General features: G+C 34.8%; 1 protein-coding gene and 1 long non-coding RNA gene across 2 annotated transcripts in view; one reads left to right on the plus strand and one right to left on the minus strand.

Moving 5' to 3' along the window:
• The window catches only part of LOC148952687 (uncharacterized), a 66,082-nt gene extending 61,975 nt beyond the window's left edge, over positions 1-4,107 (minus strand). Inside the window, exon 1 of the mRNA XM_089088042.1 lies at positions 4,065-4,107. The gene's annotated coding sequence lies outside the window, so the exon portion shown is untranslated. The remainder of the gene's footprint in view (positions 1-4,064) is intronic.
• Positions 4,108-4,283: 176 nt separating this feature from the next.
• LOC148952688 (uncharacterized) lies at positions 4,284-16,857 on the plus strand. The gene is made up of 3 exons (XR_016141668.1): positions 4,284-4,380; positions 7,177-7,279; positions 16,783-16,857. It is a non-coding gene; the product is annotated as an uncharacterized LOC148952688 (long non-coding RNA).
• The last annotated feature ends 310 nt before the right edge of the window (positions 16,858-17,167 follow it).

A 17,167-nucleotide genomic window follows, 5' to 3' on the forward strand; every position in this document is an offset into this window, starting at 1 on the left:
GCTATTCTACTTTTAACATCTTCACTGGTCCCACCATCTTTACTAATAATACTACCAAGGTAAGTGAAGCTGTCCACCTGATCTATCTTTTCATTACCCAAAGTCACCTTTTCATCTTTCATCTTTACCTATTTCAACACTTTACCAAGATTGTTTGGTCATAAAAAAAAAATTTTGTTTTCCTTGCTGGGAAATGTGGAACACTTCATGCCACTGTTCTTTATCCCGGTCAACATCACTCCCATCTGTGTTAACAAATAATGTTTCAACAGAAAATTTATCATACAGACTTTTAGAAACACTAATGAACACTTATGTTTCTGTAGAATGTAAAATTATATCAACAAGTATTCCTTCTTTCGGGTGTTTTCGCACAGATTCATCTCAGATCTAAGGAGCCAGAAACGCCTTTGCCATCGATCAGTATCTTCGCATAGGCCGGACACTGTTTTGCCAGAAGCTCTAATCAGTGCCGCAACATTCCTTTCATTTTCACGCATAGAATATTAATTTATAATAGACTATGAACCTTATTAACAAAGTTTGGTTCAAATAAGAAAATTTTTTGGGAAATCACGAAAATATAGAAGTTTTTAGAGGCTGAGGCAAGGCCCTATCCAGGAATTTTTCCGGGGGGGGGGGGTATAACAGATTTTTTTCGGGAAGGGGCTTGCAAACAAAAACTTTAAAAGTCGCATCAATAATTCATTTATATTCATCTTTGTTACGTTTTCGCGAGTTGGACCAACAATTCAGGGGGGGGTTCAAACCCCCTAATCCCTTCCCCTGGATAGGGCATTAGGCTGAGGTATCGCTTTTAACACGACTGAGGGTAGTTTGTTTTTACGAGCTCCTTGTGTCTTTTCTCCCTTGTCACCAGAAACAGTTTTCTATAGTGCCAGCAATTGGAGGGAGGGGCCCTTTACTCGTCGTGCGTAGATTTTTTTGTATGTACGTGTTTGTACGCATCTTCGTTTACGTACGTAGACCTTTTTTGGATATTTTCATTAAAAAATACTTTTTTTGTAATTTCATTGAAAAAATCGAAAAAAAAACAAATTACACCACCTAGATTTTTCACACTTTGTTTCACACTGTGTTTCACACTGTTATATGTTCCACAACTCAAATTTGTTTCACACTGTGATATGTTCCACAACTCATAGTCAAACAATTCGTGGTAACGAACTGTAAGTAAGGAGCGACCCAGCTCAATGGTAACCGAAACTCTAAAAAACGTAATTTCGATACCAATAGACACATCAAAAGAATCAGATTTTAATACTGATTTCAAATATGTAAGTTTCATCAATTTTAATCTAACCTATCAAAAGTTAGGCGCCTGAGAAAATTTGGCTGGTTTTCACAAAAGGGGAAAAGACCTCTTAAAAGCTATAGAACCTTAATGAACAGCACTTTTGGTGCTATTTCTTAAGTGGACAATCTTCGAAGTATAAAACAGCTTCATTGTAATAATTATGGTCCAAAACCCTTAACTAGAGGTTTGCAAGAACCTTTTCCGTATGTTCCTCCTCCAGGCCCCTCAATAAGTTACGCAATTAAAGTTCTAAAAACACCAATATGCTAAATTATATTATTAGTGGCTTGGTTCTGTTAGTACAGCGATGGACTTCAAATTAGATTATCATGCCTTCGATTCCAGCTTAGATGTTTTTTTTTTCAATCATGGTTTTTCCCTTCTTATGATTACTTTTCATATAATCCACTGTTTTTGCAAATGTGATGCACTCAATTTTTAAAGTATATCCTGGGAAGGCTCATTTTAAACCTAATACTCGTATCTACGTGCTTTTTATCAATCTTACCATCCATAAGTGCCATATAAAACTAAAAACGGCACTTTTGGTGCCATTTCTTAAGTGGAAGAGTTTGGAAGCATAAAACGACATCATTGCAATAAATATGGTCCTAAACTCTAACAGGAGGTTTATAAGAACCCTCACATATATTCCCCTTCCAGACCCTAATAGTAAGTTTCCTAAATTTCATACTCATCTTAAAAGTAAAAGCTTATTGCGAAAAAAAATTAACTAAAACTGAAAACTTTTCAGCTATAAATCTATCAAAAATTAAGCTTGAATGATCAACAGTTTGGAAGTGAACCTTCAAGCGTCACTCTGTGATGAAGCCTGTGTGCTAGGTCTAAAGGTGGTAATTGAGGGGAAGGGACATCTTTACCACCTTAGTTTTTTGCTCCTGCATATATTTTGAAAAACTTTTTTTTGGTTATTTCATTAGAACAGGCACTTTTTTTTATTTAAAAAAAATGGGGGAAACAACCGAAAGTGCAGTTTGTGGGAATGTGCTATCAAGTCAAATTTATAAAAAGCGATTAGGCATAAATATAAATTTATAAATGAGCCCTTAAACAGCTCTCTTTTGTTACAGCAGCGTTCTAGTTTCTGCTATTCAGTAGGTGATGTGATTTATAAAGCCCTGTCTTCATTATGGCTTTTTCAGGCCAAATCGGCCGAGTAAAAACAGCTTTTTGCTCATCGGAAAACAAACGTTCGTTAATAACATGTATAGTTCTGTGAAATATGGATAATGAACTTTATGTTATAGACTGAAAGTTTTTTGTAGCTGTCAAGGTTGTTTGCAGTATTTTCTAGAGGTGTCGTATCTCCCCTAGATCGGTGATAATTAGAAGTTATATTAAAAATAAGTTTTCAACTGAAACTAAAGAGTACATTAAAACTTAAAACGAACATACATTATTCCGTATAAATAAAAGAGATCATAGCAGCCTTATTTCTACATTAAACTTTAATGAAAAACGAACAAAGATTAATTTAAAACAAAACTAAGTTTTTCCGAGGGAAGTAAAGAGCGAAGTTGAAACTTAAAACGGACAAAAATTATTACATCACAGCCTATCATATATATATATATCAATTAAACTAGTAAAAATAAACTAACTAATTATGTTTCCCTATACTTTTAGGATTATAGAAAACTTGCGCTTTGCTGAAAACACAAAAGTCAAGGATAAATAACAGGAATATTGATTTGGGAGTAAAATGTGAACGTGTAGCCTGACAACAGTAAACGAATCCATAGAGCTTTTCATAGTCTTACACCAGTTGTGACAAGAGCAACTTTCAGTATACAACTAAAATCATCTTAAAAACATAAGAATAAAATTAAATATTTTTTAAATAACTGCAAAGTAATTGAACAGCATAAAGAAATATTGGATTGATTTATCAGGTTGTATTTTGGTCTTGACAGCGATAATACCAATATTGAGTAATATACAGTTTTAAATGTAAGAAATATGCTTTAGTATTACTTGAAGTGAAAATCAAATAAGACATAATATGAACTCGGAAAATCCGATTATTTCTCTCTATACACCAGTGAATTTCAAGCTATGATACAAATTCCAAAGCTACTCTATAGTCCTAACGCTACCAAGATGGTTTTACTTCGAACTTGTGTACAAACTAATCGTGACATGTCCTTTTCAGAAGCAACACGAGACCCAGTCATTGAACTGAGGTATTGTGCAGAAGTGATACCAAATTAAACGTAAAAAATAAATAAATAAACAATCCTAAAATGGATTGTTGCTTTATCTTAAAAGGGATTGATTCTCAAACGGATTGATAATATTTTTATTCTGTAAAAAGTGTCCTTAATTGGTCTGCTTTTACTGTACCAAAACTCCTATATTATTTTGTGTTTTCAGTATAGCGCTAGTTTTCTATAATCTTAAAATCATAAGGAAACACAATTAGTTCGTTTATTTGTGCTAGTTTCACTGATATATATCTTAGACAGGCTGTGAAGTAATGGTTTTTGTCCGTTTTAAGTTTTAACTTCGCTCTTTACTTCCATCGGAAAAACTTAGTTTTTTTAAAATAATAAATTTTCAAGAACGATGTACTATATTTACTTTTGTTTTCATTCTTAAGAATTTTGAATTTTTGCAGCAGAGTCAGTGGTAGATACAGGGCGAAGGGGGGGGGGGAGAGGGGGGATTGAGAAAAATAATGAACAACTAAATTTAGTACAATATACTTTGTTCAGTTTTCACTTACAACTACAGGAATCTGTAGAGTAAAATTCCAGCAACTGCCATATCATGTGCGGATATGATCCTAGAAAGGCTTATTCTATCACTAATCAGGACATTATAACAGCTCATAGATAACAACAATGGCGTTGTCATAGATAACAAATAATGACGCTTTTGAAACGTTAGACCCCTCCCCTTAAAAATCAAGGTGCATCTTCTACCATATAGCATTACAAAATCCTTTTCTTCCAGAATTTTCAAAGTTCAAGCACTTGATTTCTTTGGCTTAGCGTGAAATGGTATTAAGTAGGGCTTCTGGATTATATTATGTTTAAGAGGTAATTACTTGGCAAAAAAAAAAAAAAAAAAAAAAAAAAAAAAAAAAAAAAAACTGTCGTCATAATCCAGCAATTGAGACAAATGTGCACTTGAACGAGGCTTTCACCTTACCCATCTATCCAACTACCTAGGACCAAACAGTATAACCGTTGTTGAATACGTTTATATACGCATACAGAGAATTACAAAACTGGCTGAGTATATTCCTTAAGGGATTTGATTTTATTCTGCATTGTGATTAAAAAGGAAATGAAAACTAATTAGCAAGAATTTTTTTGAAATAAGTACTTCTAGTTACATATTTTGAAATCACTGCTGAAATTGGGGAACGCAGATATTTTTTTGGAGCAGTAGGTTTTTCTTTTTTTGAAACTAACGTATTAACTTACCTTTGAGAAAAAAGTTGCAGGAACGCAGCTTTTAAATCCTGGATGGAACATAGACCCAGGAACGCATGCGAAAATATGGGCTTTATTCTTAGAACAAGATATATATAAATTACATTTTCCTTCAATTGGGTATCTTCCAGTCGGTTTTAGACACTTTAATTCTGAAACCAGAAGAAAACGTTGTAAAATTTAATATTTGAAACCAGTAAAAATACATTTGAAAATAGGTATTGACACTTAGTCACCAATTGAATCTCTTATGAAATATTTTGCAGCGCAATTACAAGTTACTTTTACATACTACTTTTAGCTAACAGCGACAAATTCTACCTAAAACCTCCTAGACTTTGTCCTGATCTCACAACTTACTAAACTAGGGAAAAAAATGATAAATATTCATTTACATAAAGCCTGTACCTGAAACGAGGTATAATCACGGAAGTACTAATTCATTACAGACTTGGGATAACATGTGATTTCATGAGTGTCTTCCTGATGTTCTGCTATACCACTAGAAAAGATTCCGTCACACGTTTCAAACATACAAAACTGGCTGTTTAGGTCCAATGAGGTTTTTATTTTCTTTATTTACAAACAGAAAAACAACTTTATCATTTACAAACGTTGCACATATGCACAACTTACTTTATTCCTAGCGTGAATCCTAAAATATTAGCCAGGTCTTCAACTCTAGTACAATAAGAAATAGCAATAAAAAGAAAAAAAAAATTAAGTAAGAGGAGCAAAACACCAAAATGACAATGCAGAATCTTTCAACAATATTATTTCCATATCACACCCATACTCCAGCTCCCTACCTCAGCTAACTACTTCCCTGGCAACCAATCACCCTCCTCCCTGCCATCCAGCTTCTCTACCACACTTCCTCCCTAATATCCTCTATCATATCAAATCGTCCAAACTAACCTTTGAAATAGCCATTCCCCCCCACCAATAAAAATTAAATTTGCCCATTTTTTAACAAACTTTTTTGTTTTTATAATAAAATCTAAAAAAATACTTTGACGCCCTGATCATTACCGGTAGCATATTCCCACACAGAAGTTCCAAAAAATATAATCCAAATCCAAGCCGTGTACTACTTTTATGTTCATTCACCAACTATCACTAAACCTAGACTCATAACAATGGGTACTACTATTTGCATGGCAAAAATTCAAAACATTACTTATAATTAGATTGTTCGTAAATCACGTTGTTTGAAAATCACGCAATTCACTAACGTTAAGCAAATCCAATAACTTAAAAAAGTAGATGAATCCTTCACTTTTTTCAAATGCTTACCTATTCCTTATTGCTCTGTTTTTAAGATTTGTCCTCTTTTGAAATTACCCTTAAAACTGCTGCTTTGGAAAAGACAGCCATAATAGATATTTGGGGGAAAATTGAACAGTGTATCATCAGTAGGATTCACTTTGGCAAAGAGCTGCGGGCTTTGTATAATTTTAACTCTTCTAGCAATTTTAGAAGAAATGGCGTCTCTATAATGCTTCTATGAAAGATTAGAATCAATGAAAAATCCCAAGTTTGACAAGCAATTCACATGGTGAACGGGCTTCACAGATAGCACAACAAAACCCCCTAGTATCAACATACGCGTCTACTTTGTCGAGGATCATGAGGAAGGTCAACACAATCGACCAGGTGCTGCAAGGCTTGATTTGTGGAGTGGCGTTTACGGAACCCATGTTGGGTTACGCTTAATAAGCCATTAATCTGAAGAAAACCATAAAGGCGTTTTGGATAACCTCTCTAATATTTTCAGTAAAAGAGGAAAAACACACATTGGTCTCCAGTTTTCAATGTCACTTTTGGCAACAACTTTATGGAGGCAGGACTTTCACAACTTTATGCTGTCCAGGGAACGTACCTTTTTCTAGGGAGACATTAATAATAAAAACCCGACAGTGTAATGCGCAACCTCAACCTGACTTCAAGCCTTCATAGAGACAAGCCACCAACACCAGCTGAATTTGATTCCAGTGACTTAACAATTTTACTCGTATCTTAGCTGGTTCACATCTCAAAACTCATTGCTAAACAAATGGGGAAATAACTTTTCATTCAAGTAAAAAGCCTTGGGGGAATAACTTGATTTATGTAGTTGTTTAAGGGGTTAGGTGTTGATTCTTTTTGCATAGTTTTGTAATTACTCAATTCTATTTAGTCATTTTAATGGTTTATATTATTTTGTTAGTACAGTCATTATTATATAAGTTAACTGGTTTACACTATGACCCTAATCCGTTTCATTTGTTTCATTTGTTGTTACCTTTTGTGCTAAAGATGATCTAAGGATAAGTCAATTTAATACCCCCTCAACTTGGTAGTAAGTTGATTTGTCAGAATATTTAGCAACTTATTTATTTTTTTATTTTTTTTAAGAAGAAATACACAGATGTGGCGAGTCTGGATAATGTATTGTTCATTTCCAAAACATCGATGGCAGAGTGAAAAAAAGTGAAATATGGAAAAATTCTCGACAGAGGTAAGCCATCATTTAGAATCCTTTTTATTCTATAAGAGACGTAATTATGAAGGGGACCATACACATTTGACAGTTACTAAGAAGTAATAATAACTCACGTGGACAGGAAACTTCTGGGCACGGACGGCATTTGGCATGCTTAGCGCTGAAACAAAAGCCACTTTTACATTCCTGGGGGAAAACTCTCCCTCCAGCACATTCATAATACCGATCACATGCTGATTTAGATCCAACTCTTCGAACTACTCCTTCTGGACATTCTGTTCCTAAAATACAAACCTTGTAAAATAAATCTTGGAACAGGATTGGGCAAAGATGTCGTAAGAGGTTATTTTTCAGCAATTTGGAAAGTCGTCGTCCTAGGTGAAAAAACTTTAAGGAACGTCTTAATTAAGTCCTAATTTGGGCACTGGATTTTTTTCAAGCCCCTGTCTCTACATGTTTTATAGCTATGAGAATTTAAAATTTATGTTGACACAGATTGTTTTAAGTTTATTTAGAGCCTGTCTCTTTTGGAAAGCAGGCTTTTCCTGGATTTCTGAGCCAAATTGAATTCTAATTAGATTCTATTTCTATGCCAAATCAATTTTTTTAAGTTTACCAGTCTTCTAGAATCCTTTTAGAGATTCCTCTATTATTAGACAGGGTTCAAGAATATATATATATATATATTCACCCGGATCCGTGGCCAACTGTGGCCTGTAGGCGTGGCTAAAAAAATAAGGTTTTTCGTAAATGTAAATTCGGGGGATAATTTTTTCGGTCTGAAAATATCAAAAGGCCCTAACAGGTCAAATTCCGCTTCGAATGAGTCCTCATTCACCCGGATCCGTTGCCAACTGTGGCCTGTAGGTGTGTCAGATAAAAAAAAAAATAATAGTGGCTATATTTGGTTTTTGGAAAACAGGGAAAGAGTGATCGGATTGAGCTGAAATTTTGAGGATAAGCTTCCAGGCCCTAGGAAAGCTTATCCTCTAAATTTCAGCCCGATCAGACAACGTTAAAGGGGGTTATGGTGGAAGGGTCGAAACTTCCGGCCCACTTTCCCCAATGAAGATAAAGTCGGAGGGAAGTGAAATTTTGCAAGTTTCTTATTTTGAGCTTAGGCTACAAAATGTAATCGCCGCCGTCTCTCTTCGACCGCTAGGACCGGAAATCGCTTAACATAGTGGTGGGTCACCTCTTTAAAGAGGCACCAGTGTGCCTCCTTGATAAGTTGGGATTGAGCAAAATTTTGAAGCTGAAAACAATTTTGTTGTACTTCATTTAAACAGAAGATCTATTTTGCAAGGTTCCATTGCTATAACTCACAGATTTTTAAAGGTCCTTCTAAGTTTTTGAAATCCCTCTTACCATTCATTCCATTCCCCCTTCATACTCTAAAATCTGGTTGATAATTTGAAATTTGAAAAGCCTTATTTTCCACGGGGGTATTTTTTTGGGGGAGGGGGATTTTACGAGAGGGTATTTCCCGTGGGGGGGGGTATTTTCCGTGGGGAGGTATTTTCCGGGGGGGATTTTCTGGCGGGTATTCGCCAAGAACCACAAATTTGATGGTATGAGTTTTATTAAAATCTTTGACTTTTAGAGGTTGTTTCCCCCTTTTACGAAACTCAGACAAATTTTTTAGACAGGCAAATTATCAACCAGATTTTAGAGTATGATTCCGGTGCAACACGTTGCAACGAAATGGTCAGCTTAGATTAGTACAAGCAGGGGCACCGCCATCAGGTTGCTGACCACCGCCCCCGTCCTCCCCTTGCTATCAAATCCCCTTGCAGCTAACCTTTCCACCCTCGAAAGAAAATTTTTATATAAGTTCCAGCATTTTCTACATATTTTAAATCGCGGATGTAAAAAAGAAAAGCAAAATTTTTCAACATTATAGGATTAAGCTATTTGAATATGTTTTATGTGGTTACCCAACTCAAAATGTTAAGGGGTTTCCAAAAAAAATAATCAAAACGAATAGATTATTCGGGTACTTGTGCATTATAAATAACCCACCGCTATAGACTGTACAAGGAAACCAGACAAACGGGTATTTGTTAGACAAATGGATCGCAAAGCTTGATTTCTAATTGCGTTTACAATATTTAAACTGTTGTTTTTTGGGTTTAGGGAGGGAAAAAGGTACCTAGGTTAGGCTACGTATTTAGTATATGCTATGATTTACCCCCTACCCCCTAATGTGCAAATATGTAGCCCACATTTGTTTCTAAACTATTATATTTTCATCCTATTTTATTTTATTTTATTAGCAGTAACCAAACTTATCTTCTTTCGTGTATAGTGGTGGGTTATTTATAATGCACAAGTACCGACTATTCTATAGTTAAATATTTACTTCCGCCCCCTATCTCCCCCTCCCTATTTACACTTCAATAACGTCTCGTAGCTTCAAGAATGAAGGTTGCTACATTAAACTATTTGGAAAAAAAATATTTGAATTGCTTTAAGAACAAATGGGGTTAGATACCGTAAATTGCCAAATTTTCTGTTACAATGTTTTAAAAATAATTTAGTAAATAATACCCATAAAAAACAAATTAGTTGATGTTATAAAGCTCCGATATATGTTTCAAGAAATGGTGCATTCTCGAGAAGATTAATTTTTTTTTTTGAAGTAGCGCTCTGCCAGATATCCGTCCACATGTTCTTCTCTTCTGCCATATTTGGGTATATTGTCTTGAACTTCATACAAGTGTTTCTTGATGTTTTGGATGTAAGTACCTGTTGCAGGATCAACAAAATGTATGCAGTAATTGACACATAAATGCTGATAGTTCTGGCTAGCCAGGCAATCATAGGCCCTCCAACAGTCACTGATAATTGTTGTCCCTGGCAGGATTCGGTTTTGGATAATTCCCAACAACATGGCACTACTTCTATCTGGCACAGAAACCATGAATCAATTACCAGTTCCTTGCTCTATTCCACCAAATACCCAAGCACCCGTGACAATCCGACCATGATTATATTTACGCTTCCCAAATTTGGCTTCATCTATCTCAACAATGACTCCTTCTCCTCCCAAAGGAGCGGTGTTTGAATGACATATGTACATACAAACCTCTCTGAAGAACTGGCTCCAATCCACAATGTTTTTTTTTACAACAAATAACATTGTTGATCATGAAATCCTCCCTTGGAGGCGGTATTTGAAGCCAAATCATCAAAAAACGGAAATTTTCTAGCAGAGAAAGGTGTGAACCAGCCATCCATGTTTTGTCATAGACAGATTTCGAAAAATTACACTTAACCTGAGAATATTCGCAGTTACTTAAGATAGGAATAAGCCTAGACTTCTGGTAATGGAAGGAATGTCTATATTCAACGCAAATATAGCCACAGTTATCATAATTCCTACTTCTCATTAACATACTATGGCTATAATACAGCTCTAAAACTGCCTCAACAGTAGAAAATTGAATAATTCGGCTTGTTTAGTCCCAGGTTGCATAACTTTAACTTTGGCAGAAACCGTAATGCTTTCGGCTCGGCACTGACTTTTTTTCAAAAAAAGCTTAAATGAAAGATTACATTTACTTTATGCAAGGATGTTTTTTGTTTTTTTTTTTTTTTTTTAGTTAACAGCATTTCCAGATACCTCGCTATTCTTCTGAAATTTTTTAGTGGCCCTATTACCTAGAAATAATTAATTTCTGACTTAAAACTGTCCAAATACTTTACCACCCCAGGGCAAATACCCCCCCCCCCCATGGAAAAGAAGGCTAGAATTTTATAAAATTTTGAGTTTGGGGCGAAGGGGGATTTCAAAAACATCTTCCCATAATATAATTTGGTCTCTAAAGTCGATTCTGATGTTTGTAGCGCGCTATCTATTAGTGCTTTAGAAATATTTAAAAAGCTTCTAGAGTGGAATCTTAGAAAATTTTGAGTTTGGGGAGAAGAGAGATTTCAAAACATCTTCCCATGACATAACGTGTCCTCTAAAGTTGATTCTTATGTTTGTAGCTCTCTATGTCTTAGCGCTTTAGAAATGTTTAAAAAATCTTATAAAGTATAATTTTCGAAAATCTTGAGTTTGGGGGGAAGGGGGATTTCAAAAACATCTTCCCATGACATAAATTGTCCTGAATTGATGTTTATAACGCTTTATGTCTTAGCGCTTTACAAATATTTTAAAAGCTTCTAAAGTAGAATTTTGGAAAATTTTGTTTTCAGGGAGAAGGGGGATTTCAAAACATCTTCCCATAATATAATTTGTCCTCTGAAGTTGATCCTGATATTTGTAGCGCTCTATCTATTAGTGCCTTAGAAATATTTCAAAAGCTTCTTAAGTAGAATTTTAGAAAATTTTGAGTTTTGGGGAGGGGGATTTCAAAAAAATCTTCCCATAATATAATTTGTCCTCTGAAGTCGATTCTTACATTTGTAGCACTCTATCTATTAGTGCTTTAGAAATATTTAAAAAGCTTATAAAGTAGAATTTTAGAAATTATTGTGTTTTGGGGAGGGGGATTTCAAAAACATCTTCCCATAATATAATTTGTCCTCTGAAGTCGATTCTGATATTTATAGTACTCTATCTATTAGTGCTATAGAAATGTTTAAAAAGCTCCTAATGTATAAATTTGGAAAATTTTAAGTTTGGGGGGAAGGAGGATTTTCAAAACATCTTCCCGTTATATAAATTGTCCTCTGAAGTCGATTCTGATAATTTTAGCACTATCTGTATTAGTGCTTTAGAAATATTTTAAAAGCTTCTAAAGTAGAATTTTAGAAAATTTTGAGTTTTGGGGGAAGAGGATTTCAAAAACATCTTCCCATAACATAATTTGTCCTCTAAAGTTGATTCTGATTTTTGTAGCGCTATGTCTTAGCGCTTTATAAATATTTAAAAAAGCTTCTAAAGTAGAATTTTAGAAAATTTTGAGTTTGGGGGGAAGGGGGATTTAAAGAACATCTTCCCATAACATAATTTATCCTCTACAGTGGATTGTGATGTTTGTAGCACTCTATGTCTTAGCGCTTTACAAATATTTAAAAAAAAGCTTCTAAAGTAAAATTTTGGAAAATTTTTAGTTTGGGGGGGAAGGGGGATTTCAAGAACATCTTCCCATAACATAATATGTCCTCTAAAGTTGATTGTGATGTTTGTAGCGCTCTATGTCTTAGCGCTTTATAAATATTTACAAAAGCTTCCAAAGTAAAATTTTGAAAAATTTTGAGTTTGGGGCAAAGGGGGATTTCAAATACATCTTCCAATGAAATAACTTGTCATCTTAAGTCGATTCTGATGTTTGTAGTGATCTGCGTCTTACCAAGACCCCATCACCAAGCCGGCGTATCAACCGAATGCCACCAACGAGAGCCTCTGTTGACCGCCGCTAAAACGTCACAACATTGCCGATGCGTCATACGTGCGCCGCCGCCAGATGAGGCTGCGGTGTTCGGTTGACTTTGGATTAATTTTGAGGCAATTCGTTATTGCGTCAACCGCTAAGTCAAAGCTTTTCTTTTCTCGTGTGGTTTCAGTATTTCGTTTTTCCTGATTAGAAATCAAGCAGGGCTTGCACTGTTCCCAAATTTTCAGGGATTTCCCCTGAAATCTATGTGCCACCCCAAAAAAAATTTGGTTCCCCAAATCCCCAAAAATCTTCCAATCATGTTGCCACCCCTAGTGATTTATCACTAGTGACTATCCCTGCCAAATATTACTTTGTATACAATAATTCTTCACTACTCTCTTGTACGTTAATTTTCGTCTCTTGTGTTACTTTGAATATAAACCAGACTGATATAATTGCAATATACACGGTTCTTCATATGCTGACAAAAGTATCGTCTTTATGAGATTCATTAATAAAAACAAGTTTTTTTTTTAAACTAAAAGTAAGGAGCGACGTTAAAACTTAAAACAAACAGCAATTAGACCATATTTGAAAGGGACTTTCTCCTCCTTCATACTTGGCTCTTAGCGTTACTAGAGCATAAAGAGATAGGGGTCGAGGAGGGGACAGCCCATTTCGTATATGGACTAATTATTGTTTATTCAAAGTTGTAACATTACTCCTTACTTTCATCTAATAAAACTTGTTTTTTATTTAGTTTCTGAACGTTTTTCAACTAATGATGGTTTGATTGTTGGTTACAGTGCATGAAAAATTAAAACACAATTGGCATATTAGTTTTAGCAGATTTATTCCGGATATGAAGGGTCGCCCCTCCTCAATACCTTGCTCTTTGCGCTAAAATTGTTAGCACTTTTAAAAAAGCTTCCTATTCTAATTAAAAAGCCCTTTTTTTCAATTTTAGTAAACAATCAAACTTTAGCGTAAAGTATAAGGTATGGAGGAGGGGCAACCCTTCATATATGGCATAATTTCTGTTTTTTTTTCAAATAATGCTGCTAAATCTGGCTCACCCTCTATGAAATATACCCCTCCCCCTCACGGAAATCCTCCGTGGAAATTTCATCCAACGTAAAGTGCACCCCCCCCGTCAAATTCCCTCCAGACAATTCTTTCCTCGCTGAGAATATCTCCTCTCTGTAAAATTGCTTGTGGACAATTCACCCTGAAAAATTTTCCTTACCATTTTTTCATTGGAATAAGACTTCCGATATAATCTATATATTGGTTTCTTGGCCACTCCAGAAATGCCCCCTTCCGTGGAAATTATTTCCCAGAAAACAAAACGCACAGGTAAAAGCCCCCGGAACATCTCCAAATAAAAGGTTTGGCAAAGAGAATGTAAAACAATTAAAAAAAATTTCATATAGTAATTCCGTCAATACCCCCCAGTGTAACATTTCCCCCAGAATATTCACTCATCAGAAATTTATCCCCTCAAGGAAAATTGTCCCCTTCGAACTACACCCCAAGCATAACTTCCCCCTTGATCAGTTGCATCTGAGCTCTTTTAAATGTTTTATGGAGAGTCCATAACTACACAAAGTCCGTGCTAGTCTTTTAATAAACTCAACAGAAACTTTATGAGCGCATGGACCTATAAAAATAAAAACATCTTCTCATAACATAATTTGTCCTGTAAAAACAATTTGGATTTTTTTACTGGTCTTATCTCTTGTCAAATCCTTTCCCTAATTAATAGTTTAAATGGCTTATCAACACACTCTTCTACCCCATGGCATTTGCATGCTACCCTTAAAGGGGTTATGATAAGCAAAGTTGTGACATCACAAACGGGTTTCATAAGCAGGTCAGCTATATAGTAAATAAGTTTAAATGAATGAATGTTAAATTCAAGTAGGATTTTGGAATATATTTCAATGAACAAGGTTAAAAGCTGAAGTTGTGTAAGGTAAGCAATGATTTATAATTATGACAGTAAAATAGGATGAAATGTGAGCTAAAAGAACTTGTAATGTGCAGTAATTTACCATTATATAGAGGGGGGGGAGAGAGTTTTAGCATGGGCGGATCGAGGGGGGCGGAGGGATCCCCCCAAGATTTTTGGCACCCTCATCCCTTTTTTTTTTCTTTTTTAGAATATATTTGTCAATTTGGTCAATTATTGGCACCTTTGTCACAATGGCGCGTCCCCCAGGATTTTGCTCATCGGGGCCCTTGTTACATTGTGTCTCCCCCATAGTTTTGCTTTAGATCCGTCCCTGGTTTTAGTTAGTTTGAGGATCCCCCTGGAATTTCTTGTCACGTGTCTGCCATTATACAGTTTGATTTTAGATTGCCAAGGAAGCTGCTTCGCCCAATTACAAGATGTTAAACACTGTTAAAAATCAACAAGGTTGGTGTAAAAACTATTGGAAAATACGGGCTCTCTTTCTTCACTTACCTAGACTGTACCCAATGAAGCATGCTAGGATTCCAGAAAAGATTAATAAGTTAACCATTCTGCCGCATATCACTAACTGAAATTTCAGTATATATTTTAATGTGCCTTAATTTTACCTGCCCGCAACAAAGCGAAGACAACGAATTCTTAGAAGATGTATTCCCTAGGTAGGACACTGGGGTGGATGACTTAACTCTTTGTCTTCTGTACCATCCGTTGACAAGTGAAAGTTTATTCAAACAACTTGGGTTGAACTGAGCTTAGCTAGGAATTTGCGCGTATAAACCCTTAACATGAGTTTAGCCTATTTTTCCAGCGGACATGTATCAGCTGTGAATAAAATCCTTCCCCCAAACCAGAATTCTTGACATCCTTATAACTTTCTTCTTATTAATTTAAAAAAAAAGAAGTTTTTCCTAGGGAAGTAAAGAGCGAAGTTGTAACTTAAAACGGACAAAGATTATTACTTCACAGCCTATCTAATATATATTCAATAAAACTAATACAGATAAACAAATTAATTATGTTTCCCTATTTTTCTAGGAATATAGAAAACTAGTGCTTTACTGTAAACACAAAAGTCAAGTATAAGAAACAGGGATATTGATTTTGGAGTTAAAAGTGAGTATGTAGCCTGACAACAATAAACTAATCTGTAGGCTTTCCATAGTCTTACACCGTTTGTGACGTCAGTAACCTTCAGTATACAATTAAAATCATCTTAAAAACATAAATGTAAAATTAAATATTTTGTTTGATAACTGCGAAGTAACTGAATAGCATACAGAAATATTGGATTGATTTATCAGGTTGTATTTTGGTCTTGCAATCTATAATACCAACAGTGAGTAATATACAATCTTAAGTTGTTTTTAAATATGCTTTAGTATCACTTGAAATGAGGATCAAACAAGACTTAATATGAACTCTGGAAATCTGGTTATTTCTCTCTATACAACAGTGAATTTCAAGCTATGATACAAATTCTAAAGCTAGTCTATAGTCCCAATACTATCAAGATGGTTTTACTTCGAACTTGTCTACAAGCTAATCATGACTTGTCCTTTTCAGAATCAAAACCAGAGCCAGACATTGATCTGAGCCATTGTACAGAAGTAATACCATATTAAACGAAAAAAAGACATTAAACAACAATCCTAAAATTGATTGTTGCTTTATCTTAAAAGGGATTGTTCCTAAAAAGGATTGGTAATATTTTTATTTTGTAAAAAGTGTCTTAAATTGGTTTGCTTTTATTGTACCAAAAAACCTATATTATTTTGTGTTTTCAGTAAAGCGCCAGTTTTCTATAATCCTAGAAACATAGAGAAACTTCAATTTGTTTATCTGTATTAGTTTTATCGATATATATTAGATAGGCTGTGAAGTAATAAATTTTGTCCGTTTTAAGTTTCAACTTCAGTCTTTACTTCCCTCGGAAAAAACTGTTTTTTAAAATTAATCTTTGTTCGTTTTTTATTAAAATGTAACTTAAAAACAACGCTGCCATGATCATTTTATTTATACGGAGTAATGTATGCTCGTTTTAAGTTTTAATGTCACTCCTTAGTTTCAGTTGAAAACTTATTTTTAATATAATTTCTAATTTACCGATCTAGGGAAGATAAGACACCTCTAGAAAATACTGCAGACAACCTTGACAGCTAAGAAAAACTTTCAGTCTATAACATTAAGTCAGGAACGTTTTTTTTTTTTTTTAGATGAACAAAAAGCTGCTTTTACTCGGCCGACTTCGCCTGAAAAATTCATAATGAAGACAGGGCTTTATAAATCGCCAACGAACTAGCAGAAACTAGCAGAAGAGAGCTGTTTAAGGGCTAATGTAAAACCTTAAATCTCTATCTAATTGTTTTTTTTAATAAATTTGTCTTAGCACATTCCCACAAAGTGCACTTCGGTTTTTTCCCCATTTTTTTTCAAATGAAAAACGTGCCTTTTCCAAAGAAATGGCTAAAAAAAAGGTATTTTTCAAAACTTAGGCAGGAGCAAAAAACAAAGTGGCAAGGAAGTCCTTTCCCCTCAAGTACCGCCATTAAAACTAGCACACAGGCTTCATTGCAGAGTAAAGTTTGAAGGTTCAATTCA

This window comes from Artemia sp. Qi Xiang Cuo, chromosome 4, assembly GCF_049724085.1.
Source record: "Artemia sp. Qi Xiang Cuo chromosome 4, ASM4972408v1, whole genome shotgun sequence".
NCBI classification, from domain to species: Eukaryota; Metazoa; Arthropoda; class Branchiopoda; order Anostraca; family Artemiidae; genus Artemia; species Artemia sp. Qi Xiang Cuo.